At 37.9% G+C, this 12,182-nt stretch overlaps 1 pseudogene; it reads left to right on the top strand.

Moving 5' to 3' along the window:
* The first annotated feature begins 282 nt into the window (after positions 1-282).
* The window catches only part of LOC113830729, a 36,834-nt pseudogene continuing 24,934 nt past the window's right edge, over positions 283-12,182 (top strand).

Genomic DNA, 12,182 nt, shown 5'->3' with positions numbered 1-12,182 from the left:
CCAGTATGCTTAAAAGTTCCTTTTTTCTTTCTGCTCTCTAATGCTACTGATGCTACCAAAGAAGTGATCTCATGCAATTCGACTGATGTCTCCTGCATTGCTAGCCAATGTTGGAATGGTTCTGCTAATACAGCAGTAGTGATGAGGATTCCTATGTATGTTCCTATTCCGGTCAAAGTGGATACAGGAACGTTTCCCATTACGGAAATCATCAGAACCAAACGGGATTTTGGCATAACTGCAGCATTGGTTACTGCCATTACCCTTTCTGCAGCAGCGGCTATGACTGCCGCCGTTGCCATGGCTGCTCAGGTCCAATCAGCTGAGACAGTCAATGACATTGTGGAAAAAACAGCTACAACATTAACTACCTTGAGATCTATTGATGGCCACTTAAAAGCTGGCATTCTAACTGTGAACCAAAGAGTGGACCTGTTGCAGGAACAGGTGGATGATTTAGTAACCTTAACTTCCATAGGATGCATTCATTCCTTTTCTTCTTTGTGTATCACCTCCAGGATGGCCAATAATTTCACGGAGAACAGCAACCTGAGTTGGCAGCTGAGTGCCTACCTTCAGGGAAATTGGAGTCAACAGTTCGAGAACCTGACAGACACCCTGACACAACAGATTATTGCCGTGAATGCTACACGCCTGAGCCTGCCCACTGTTAATACCCTCTTAACTACCCTTAAGCGAGCCTTTAGTTTAGTTAAGGAATGGGCTGGAGTAGGGGTTATGTTTTCCATGATGCTGTTAGCCATTTTTGTTTGCTTGTGGTGCCTATGCAGGATCAGGAAGTCGCAAAAATCCCAAGCTGCTATGTTGGTACAGGCCTTTGCTGCTGTGGAAGCAGGACAGTCCCCTCAAGCATGGTTATCCATGCTGACAGACAAATAGATGTCTGTCTCGCCCTTGCTGAGTGAGTGATGCGTATCTGAATCAGTCATGCTCAATGACGGGCACCTACCCTCATGCTGAGCGAATAAGCATACATGTGTTCCCTTCAACCTAAGACATGAGCCTGTGAGGGCGACACAGTGACTCTTTGATGGGTAAGATAGGGACACTGGGGTTGAACCTAAGACAGAGATGACTGAAATCTGACAACAGATAGATAGTGCTACTCCTATAATATTAAAACAAAAAGGGGGAACTGTAGGGAGCTGCAGAAAACCGCACACAAAAGATGGCGCCGGTTTCCGCCCTCCGCCAGCCCGACGGCGAGCGCTCTCTGTGGTAAACAACTCCAAATTTGGTAAAGGTCATTTATCCTCTTAATTCTGCTTGGAGACAACCTATCCTGACGGGCCACGTAGGGTTAGGTGATTGGTAGATGTAGACTATATCAGGCCCCGTCTCGCCATTATACATTGTACAAAGCAAAGAGGTTCCCGATTAAACTGTATTTGAAGAAGATTCCTCGGTGTGGCGTCTTTCTTGCTGGTCAAGGGTGGACGCCGCACCAAACCAAAATTAATCAAAAGATATAGAGGGTGACTTTTTGTACTTATTAAAGGAAAAGTCAATCAGGATGACCATCTCAATTCTGAACATCCCTGCCCCAAATTCAAGGGCACTCTCTTTTGTAGAATAGGATTTTCAGTTTCATGATGTTCCACTTATTAATTGTTGGCCTTGGCGCCTTTTAAAATGTTCTTTATTCAAAAAAATCTTCTACTGTTTCTTGTGTTCAAACTGTACCCAGTTCAGGAATGCTAAGACTTGTAACAACAACGTATTACACAGTGCCTGTTTCATAAAAGATCAGTTTCCTGCATGGTCAACATAGGTGTGACCTTGACATTTCTAATTGGTGATCTGACCCTTTTCTTCCCCAGATAAGGTTGTTTTTTTCTCCAGTAGCATTCTCATACTTGTTCGAACATGTTAATTCTAAGGCAGCAATGAAAGGAGCCAAGTGTCCTGGTCTTTTTTTTTTTTTTCTTATTTAAATTCTTTAATTACCACTCATATTTACATATCCATCCCCCATTCCCTCGCCCTCCCATCCTGGCATGTTCCCTCCCAGCCCCCTGAGCCCATCCCCTAACTCCTCCCGAGGTCTCCCTGGGGAGGCCCTCCACCAGGGACCTTCAAAGTCTGTAATATCTTTTGGGGGAGGGCCCAGGCCCTCCTTGCTGTATCTGGGCTGCAACAGTATCCCTCCACAGGGAATGGGCTCCCAAAGTCCATTTGTGCTCTCCGGTTAAAGACTGCCTCCAATGTTAGCGGTTCCATAGACTGTCCTGACCACCTAGCTGGCACCCACATTCAGAGGGCTTGGTTTGGTCCAATTCTGTTTCCACAGCTTTATGACTAGGGTCTCCATGCTCTCACTAGGTCAGGTCCACTGTTTCTGCAGGTATCTCCAGCCTTGTCTTGGCTCCTTTGCTCATTCCTCCTCCCTCTCCACAACTGAATTTCAGTAATATGCTTCAGTACTTAGCTGTGGGTGCCTGTTTCTGCTTCCAACAGCTACTGGATGAAGCCTCTAGGAATGGTAACAAAGGTAGACACCAATCTCATTATAGGGGAAGGGCATCAATGGCATTTTCTCCACCACTGCTTGGATTCTTAGTTGGGGTCATCCTTGTGGATCCCCTAACATTTCCCCTGTGCCAGACCTCTCTCCCTACCTGTACTGTCTCCCTCTATCAAGGCATCTCCTTTCTTGCCCTCCTCTATTCCTCCCCTGTCTCAGTCCTCTTTTTCTCTCCCCCCTCCCTTCCTGTCTTCCCACCTCCCTCCTCTCCACCCCAGGCCCTGTGCTCCCACTTCGTTTAGGGGTTTTTGTCCCCCTCCCTTTCTTTGAGCAGTCAACCACATGTTCAAATCTCCAGAGCTTTCAATACAGAGGCTTTATTATAATTTACGGAATGGAAATCATCTTGACATACATAATTTTTGATATTGGATGAAAATGTTAATGCATGAAATTATGAATCAATTTATCCAATATTTATTTAAAAGTCACTATTCATTTAAAAGTAAAGGGAAAGTATTGTAAAAGTGATATAATTACATATATTACTAAAAAAATGCACACAGATGCAGCAAATTTCTCATTTTCAAACTCTTAACAGTATTAAATATTTTAAAGTAATTTGTTTCAGTTTCAAAATTTATAATATGTGGCTGAGGGGATTTCTCTGAAACCAAGAGCATTGACTGCTCTTACAGAGGACTCATGTTTAGTTCACAGTTTCTATATGGTAGCTCGTATCAGTTAATATTGTCTGTCCTAAAAGTTCTGACCTCTTCTCTTCTTTTGCATTGCACTACCTGGTGTTCAAAAATTCATGAGGGAAAATTAACTGAAATGAAACTGAAATAAATAAATATTTATTTAAAATATACCCAATCATTTTTTAGAACAAAAAGATACTGCTAATATAATGTTATCACAATAAAATGATAACCACATATTTTTGGAAAAATTACAAATTTCATGAGCCATTAATCAATCATATAAAATTTTGTTATTATGGATCTAGGTAAGTAATATATACAACATGGCTAATTTTTTCCAAATAGCAAATGTATTGAAAATGCTGAATCAACAAATCTATGCTTGATATGTGTTTTCTAGGCATTTCCATGCAAACATAATGAATAAAATAAATCAAAATAACATTGCAATTATGTATATATAAGCCCTATGGCCACTTGTATTTTAAGTATAAAATTATTTACAATATAATGTGAAAAACTCACCTGATATTTGATGGTTCAAATTTCTCTAAGTTAATGACATCTATGATGAAAAATTGTATTCACATTTTAAATTATTATGAATTATATTTATATCTAACCAAGGAAAGTTAGCAATTTATATGTCCATATATATACATATATATATGTTTATATATGGAGATATAAATTTATATGCATATATATATAGTACACACATACAAATATATGTATATATATGTGAAAAATCAAAAGGTAATTTAAGTAAATAATTAAAAGTATGAATTTATTTTATAGCTTTTAGAGCCACAAAGATATTTCACACTAACAATGAAATTTAAGCATAAGCATCTTCTATCTTTAATTCCACTTCAGATGTCCTGAAATCAAAATATCTGTGGAATTTAGAAATATATTCACTTTTCAAACATTTTTGCATGTGAGAATGTAATTCTTATACAATCATAAATAAGTGGACAGTTTCAGAAACTAAAGATATGTTCTGATAAATTTGTAATTTTACCTGCTGTAATCAAATAATAGGGATCTATCAACTATTATCATATCATCAAATGTTTAAATCACAAAATGACATATCCAACATTTATTCCTACAAAAATAGAAAAAATACTTTAAGTTATTCCTAATCTTCAGTAAAATTGTTGAGAATTCAAAATTGACCATGGTCTTGGAAATAGAATTTGGTAACTTAAATTATTCTAAAGGGAGAATGAATACAAGAAGCTGTAATGTTTATTAAATAGACAATCACCATTATTTTAGTTATACTGGGAGTCACAATAGTGGAATTTAAGCAAGATCAGTCAAGATTACCTAGCACATACACAAGTCAGTTTCTAGCAACAGGAAACAAAATTTTAAATTGTTTGACACACATACATGAAATCACTATGCAGGGAAACTGTCTCCAGTAGAAACTGAAGTGCAAATACTGGTTTCTATGACACAGAACCTGCCATTCCGGCTCATTCTAACAAAGTCAGGATAGCATTTGAACACATTCTAGAAACTTAAAATTTTACAAAGAATAAACAACAAATCCTATGGGTGACTAATGAGACAGTGGCTATTCCACATGGATAATTCAAGATGGACATCTTGGATAGAAATTAAGCAAATTAAAAGTGCTTGCTACATGGGAACTCATCCTCTGAAATGCATCATTTGTACACTATATTGGAAATGAGCTCTTTAAGAGTTGGGAATAATGAGAAATACAGAGGATGGGCTTCTTGAGAAACAGAAATGAGAATCTTTAAGAGTATCTACGTATCTGTCAACCTACATCCACAATGCCAACATGCAGAAAAATGGTTGACCAAGGAGAAGGTACACCAGAGATAAAAAGCCTCAGAAAATAATGGTTATATGTATATCTACAATGGAAACAAGAATATGAGAAACATGAGAAATTTATCCAGTGAATAATAAAATTACCCAGGGAATAAATTCCATGAAAACATGAGCTTTAAGGACGGCAGATCTGTAGGATTGTGAATGACATCACCTTAGAGATAAAGCCAACCTTGTATAAAACCTGAGATTATTTTTGTAGAGTTTGTTATTATCTAAACAGGTTTGAACAGCAGTATCCTGCATGATTTATGATATAAATATACAAATACAGTTTTCTGAAATGAGACAAATAAATTAGTCCCTGAAGCCAGAATTGATGAATATCATATGACATGCTCTGATATAGAGAATGGAGTGAGAGGAATTTAACACGAGGCAATAATGTTAGAGATTGGTTAGTAGAAGAGTAGAGGGTAGGTCAATCTTTTGAATGAAACTTTTGAATGAAGAGAACTAGTCTTAAAACAACATTTCTCAGAAAAAATGAAACATTTTCTTCATTTTTCCCTTTATAGGAATACCTCTTTATAATGTAGGAAAATCACTATGTAACAGGCATTTTATGGTTTCTCCTTCTATGTAATAACTACCTAATTCAGTTTTATACACCTGTACATTTTCTGGATAGTGCAGTGGAAAGTGAAACTTTATGGCAGTAATGTGAAGTTTGTTTTGCGCTATAGAATTCTCTTTAATGGAAGTGTTCAAACGTTCTCTATTACATTGAGAAAAAAGAAACACACAATTCCAGACAGCCCTGATTCTGCAATAGGTCATCACCATAACCTCAGGATCACTGGGTAAAAAGCAGAACACTCCAACAGCACTATGAAATAGACAACACAAAAAGAAATTAAAATGACATATACTTTTGCTTCAATTTATGGTAGAGACTGGCTCCCAAAGGGTAGATAGTAAAAACATTCATATATATATATGATGTTCATATATATGAGGACCTGAACTTTAGTATGTATCGATACTGGTAGTTCACCGTGAAATTTTTCAAATTAAAGTATAATGTATTAGTCAGCATAATAGTGTTCTTGGAAGGAACCTGAGGAGAGTAAGGCTTAGATGAGTTACATTTAATTAATGCAGAGTTCACAAAGCTCTCTTTACAGTGGAGAACCAAAATGACAACAGACTCTCACTCCAGAATTTGTCTGAACTCCAGTGTGATACAACTAATTATTCTGAGCCCTAACTCCTCTATGGAATGATTATTTAATACAACACTAGAATGTCATTGTGAGATATAATAATGAGTCTAAATTACCGATAATATAAATGTCACATACTGTAAATAATATAAGCACAATGTTAAAGAACCAATTGATCTTTCCAACTTTTTTTAAACATACAAAATTGTTCTTTCCACATTTTAAAAAATTTATATGAATCAATATGTAATTCCTCCCATAAGCCTATTCTGAAGATGACCTACGTATCTTTGTAACTTTTCCCCTCCCTAGAATTTACAGGATCCACCATAATAACAATCTATCATTAACTAAATGAATAAACTACTAATGACTGAGTTACCTGTCATTTTTGTTTTTCTCAGTGATTTCTGTCATCCTTAGAAGACTAGTAAATGGCCTTTGTCCTAAAAGACTATAATTTTGTCTTAATTATACGTATGCTTTATTAATGTATTCTAACCTTCTAGTTCAGCATTTTTTAAGTTAGGAAATTTATCTGGATAAAACAGATCCGCATTTATCCAAAGCAAATTATCCCTTTGAATGACATGGTGTGTCTGTGCTCTACATGCTTTGTGACATAATCTTATATGTTTTTTCTGTCACCCAGTGATGGCTGCACTTACAACAAAATAAGAAGAAATTGGGTGCTGAAAAAACAGAAATGTATTTTTTTTTATGATCCAGGAACCTGATTCTGAGATCAAACAGCTGTCATTTGATTGGTCAGAAGTTCTTTGTGGTTATATGGAGCTACCTTGTCTCCTCATATTGTGAACAGAGGAAGTTTGCCTTTTTTAATCCCTTCTTTGTGTATTTTTGTGTGTTCAGTTTTTTTTTCTGTAAAGTGCTTTTGATTACATTCATGGCTTCAAGCAAGCTAGGCAAGGCCACTGTCATCCAGCCACAAACCGAAGTTTCGTGTTTTCTCTTTAAAGTGCATAGTTCTCATTTGAGAAACTGCCTTCATGACATGATTGCTTTGCAGTCTCTGTATAGGCAGCGACACTTTGCTGTGGTCCAAGGTTCTATAAGGGATTGATGTCTCTCAAAGCAGGAGACACACAGACAGCAGACCAGTTCTGCCTGACAGTAGAAGCTTGAATCAGAGAGTGTTCATATTCAGACCTGGAAGCACATGACAGGCAGAATTAACCTCTTCAAATACAAACACCTAGTGACCCACTTCTGACAACCAGGTCCCATGTCCTAATAGCTCCATGATGGCCTTTTGAAATAATCCCACAGCTGGTGAACAAACATTTCATACAGATCTTGTATCTATTATCAGAAATTTGGAGTTTCAGATTTCTGAATGTGAATTTACAGGAATCACAAAAGTTTGTTTGAAAGCAGATAGCAAATAGAAACTGCATGTGTCTTCACTCTTAAACCATGCTTCTTAACCTGTTTTCCTTTAAAGATATCTATATACTAGGGGGTGGGCTGGGTAAAAGAAGGAGCACCTCAGCAATTTTGAAAAGTTCTATTGGCTCCTGCTATACATAAATTATATATGAATGTGGTGAATACTCTTCAATGATCCTTCCATATCTGCCCATAGAGGACACCTGACTATGGAACCTACACAAAATAAGTTCTGGCTTTGGCTATTACACCCTTGAGGGTGGTGAAGAGTAAAGGTAGAGTAATACAGAAGAAAAAGCTATCTCATCTCCATATGATAGCTTAAGCTTCACTGGGTTTCTAAAGGCCACTCCTCATGGAGATAAAGGGCCAGTGTCAGGATCAAGCTGCTTACTAAATGGTCTTTCCGAGGCTGCTTCAGCCATGATTAATTTTCTATTATCACATCTTCTTGCAGAGCCAATCATTCCCCAAACAATTTTCATATACATTTCTCCTCATCTGGTGTTGGCTTTTATTTTTTATAAAGAGCCTTCTAGTTCACATCACAGTTAATATTCAAAAGGCAGTAGGTGGTGATTATTTTATTGTTCATGCAAAGGCAAAGTTAAAAGTTTTGCACATTATGAAAACCATGTTAATATACTATTTTAATTTGAACATAAACTTTGTTTTATGTTTTTGAAATTTTTCGGTCATTTTGGTTATTGATCTCAGGGTCTGGTATGTGAAGACATGATTCTACAACTCAGCTATCTCATTTGTCCACTTTTATAATTTATACTTATTTTTTATAAATCAAAATAGCCCAAATGACACCACCAAACAATATAGATTATTGATATAGTGCTTGGTTACCTCTCAGATTCTGAGTGAGGCCCGTATAACTAAAACCGTCACACATTTAAGACACAGGACTTGGACAATTGGAACTTGATCTCACATCAAAGCCTCTTTTTTGCATTCTGATTTCCAGGATTTCACAATGTAGTATTCAAGTTCCAAGGCAGGGAAACTATTCAATAGTCCTAACCTGGTGTCAGTGAGCGGGATGCCTCCATGCCCTGAGGTTCCCGGAGAAAGAGGGAAACCTGCCGCCACAGCCTGCCTTGTCAGGCTGCTGAGAGGCTTTGGAGCAGCTTCCATATGTTCACACCATCCCAGCGCTCTTGGGCATTGTACTGGGCACTTCTGAGATGATAAAGACAGATCCAGATAAAGAAAACCTCTAAAGGTTTATACTACATTTAAAAATATATGTAGGCTTGTGAGAGAAAAAGTACCAGGAGGAAATAGAGTAGCCGGTTGTGGTGGCCAATGCCGGTAGGATTTGCTGAAGGAAGCAGAGGCAGGCGGATTTCCACAGAGAAACCCTGTCTCAGAAAAAAAAAAGAAACAAAAGGAAATAAAAGTAGAATAGTAAAAATGCCACCTAGAGATGAAAAATACACAGAGAATCTGGATACAATATGCCACATTGTTTTCTTTAAATTCTTTGATTGCTGAGAAAAGACTTACTGCTACTAAAATACATTTGATTATAAATGCTGTTAAATTAATCCAACTTATACATTTTAAAAATGCTCTGACTTCAAAATTTAAGTCTAAGGACAGGCTACTTAGAGATAAAGGTTTTGCTTGTATTTCCACAGGAAAAAAAAAGCTATGGATTCCTTCCAGACTAATATGGTTTGATCAAGCAAGACCCCCTGAAGCTGAGAAGATACAGCCTTACAGACTACAAAAACAAGGACTTGGTCAGGTTTCCATGTTTTATCTTGATCCTAATGCTATAAATATCGCCCCCAAACAGCAGGCAGAAGTTTAGAAAGAACGACGCCCATATTCCCAAATATTGTTTATAAATGTTTTTTTCATTTAAATGGAGTAGGTTATAAATGATAACGAACATAGTCAATCTTTAAAAAAAAAAAAAAAGAAACAAAGGGGAATAGGATATAGGAATAAATACTTTGCATTGGTATAGATTTTCATTTATTGATACAACTTTAAGGTCAATTTTGTGATAGGTATATGTCTCCTCTTGTTTAGGTATTGTGTTTATACAGATATTTTACCTATAATAGTCAGAATTTATAATTAGATTAGTTAGGTTTTCTAGATATAGAGATGTATTTGAGATAGTTAGGTATTCTTCAAACCTTTCAAAGACCTATAGAAATATGGCATTTAAATGGTTTAGTGCTTTTCTTGGCAGTGAGACACAACTGCTCCTGGCACACCAATTACGTCAGAAAGGAGAATGGGCATCGAAGAAACTCGTTATGGAGCTTGCTTTCAACATGGCAAGATAAGCCATTTGAGCAAAAAACTGCTCTTACATGGACTGTTTGTTGTTGTATAAGCTGGACATACAGGACCCACAAGAAAGTGACTGCTGAACTTACAAAACAAGACAGTACTGAAGGGTTCCCATTGAAATGGAGAAGTGTGCCAGACACACTGTGGTCTATGGGCTGAAGATGGATTCCCCAACATTACAGAGGAACTTTGGGTGACTGTCCAGGTAGCAAGATGTCTCTGTCAGTTCTAGAGTTTATATATTATCCTTCTGTGGTCTTTGATAGAGTTGAAGATAGATAGTTATGGTTATAGTTTTCGTCAGTTATTGTAAAAGATAAGTTACCCTTCTTTTTATTTAGACAGAAAAGAGGAGATGATGGGGAGTATACTACTGTGTATGATTATCTTAATGATTGTTAAATAAAATACTGTTTGACCAATGAGACAGTAAGTTAGATGGAACTAGGAGTCAAAGAGGATTCTGGGAAATGTAGTAGAGAAGTGATGATCCAGGCAGGAAGTGACATAGCAAGGAGACTCATATTTAAGCGAAGGAGAAACAGGAAGGGTCCCTTTTTCCCGTTCACCTTTTCCAGCAGCAGGATGTGGGCCACCGGCAAGGAAGGACGCCAATAAGGCATCCGATAAGATAAGTCTTACAAAATATATAGATTTATGATAATTGAGACTGAGCTAACAGATGAGGAATCCTAGTCATTGGCCAAGCAGCTTTGAACTTAATACAAGTTTCTGTGTATTTATTTGGGCCTAACTGGGGCAGGCGGCTAGGATAAAGCTCAAACGTGGCAGTGGGGCTCAGCGGCTTTTGGCAGAAAGATTTATTGTAACACTAACCCAGCTGAGAAACCTAGGAACCACAACTACCAACATGATTGGTGCTAAAAACCTAGCAGGCTTCCTGAAGATAGTAATTCATGCATCAAAGAAGAAAAAAAAAGCAATACAGTGACTGTGTCAGACTAGCAGAATTCCAAATTCTAAATCATATTCTGGTTATATTGATTTTTTAAAAAAAAACAATTTATTAGTTCAAGTTAGGGAACAAGCTTATTTCACATGTAAGCCCCTTCTCCTTCTCCATCCCCTCACACAAATTCCTCCACTCCCACCTCCAACCTCCCCCCCACCCCATCCACCCACCACTTCCAAGGCAGGGTAGGGCCCTCAACAGGGGCTCTGCAAAGTTCACCAAATATTCCTCTGCTGGGCCTGGGCCCTTCCAAATGTGTCCAGGGCCAGAGTGTATCCCTTCATGTGGGATGGACTCTCAAAGTCCCTTCTTACACCAGGGAAAAATACTAATCCACCACCAGAGGCTCCCTGGAGTGCAGAGGCCTCCTTATTGACATCCATGTTCAATGGTCTGGATCAGTCTTGTACTGGCCTCCCAGATAACATCTGGGGTTGATGTGCTCTCCCTTGTTCAGGTCAACTGTTTCTGTGGGTTTCTCCAACCTGGTACAGACCTCTTTGCTCTTCATTCCTCCCTCTCTACAAATAAATTCCAGATTTCAGCTTAGTGTATATCTGTAGATGTCTGTCTCTGCTTCCATCAGCCACTGGATGAGGATTCTAGGATAGCATAAAGCGTAGTCATCAATCTCATTTTAAGGGAAAGGCTTTTAGGTTATCCTCTCTACCATTGCCTGGATTGTCAGATCATGTCATCCTTGTAGGTGTCTGGAGATCTCTTTAGTTCCAGATCTCTTCTCGGACCAATAGTGGCTCCCTCTAATATGGTATCTCTCATCCTGCTCTCGCTCCTGTATTCTTCCTCCAACTCAATATTACTGCTCCTCCATTTCCTCTCAACTAATCCTCTTTTCCTGCTCTTCTGATGGCAGCTCCCTCTCCCCTACCATCATACTCCCAAACTAGATCAAGAGTTCATGCAACTTCCCATTCCTGGGGTCATTTATCCCTTAGAGTCCTTCATGATCCCTAGTTGCTCTAGTGAAGAGGATTATATGCTAGTAATCCTTTGCTATATTTCTAAAATTCATATATGAGTAAGTACATACCATTTGTGTCTTTTTGTGACTGGGTTACTCAGTGAGGACTCAGGATGGTTTCTTCTAGCTCCATCCATTTGCGTGGGAATTTCAAGATTCCATTGCTTTTTTTAGGCTGAGTAGTACTCCATTGTATAAATGTAACACATTTTCTCTATCCATTCTTCAGTTAAGGGGTATCTAGATTGCTTCCAGGATCTGG

The sequence above is a fragment of the Cricetulus griseus genome, chromosome 6 (genome assembly GCF_003668045.3).
Source record: "Cricetulus griseus strain 17A/GY chromosome 6, alternate assembly CriGri-PICRH-1.0, whole genome shotgun sequence".
Classification (NCBI taxonomy): domain Eukaryota; kingdom Metazoa; phylum Chordata; class Mammalia; order Rodentia; family Cricetidae; genus Cricetulus; species Cricetulus griseus.
Note: the sequence above shows the minus strand (reverse complement) of the source record. Positions and strands in the feature narration are given on the sequence as shown.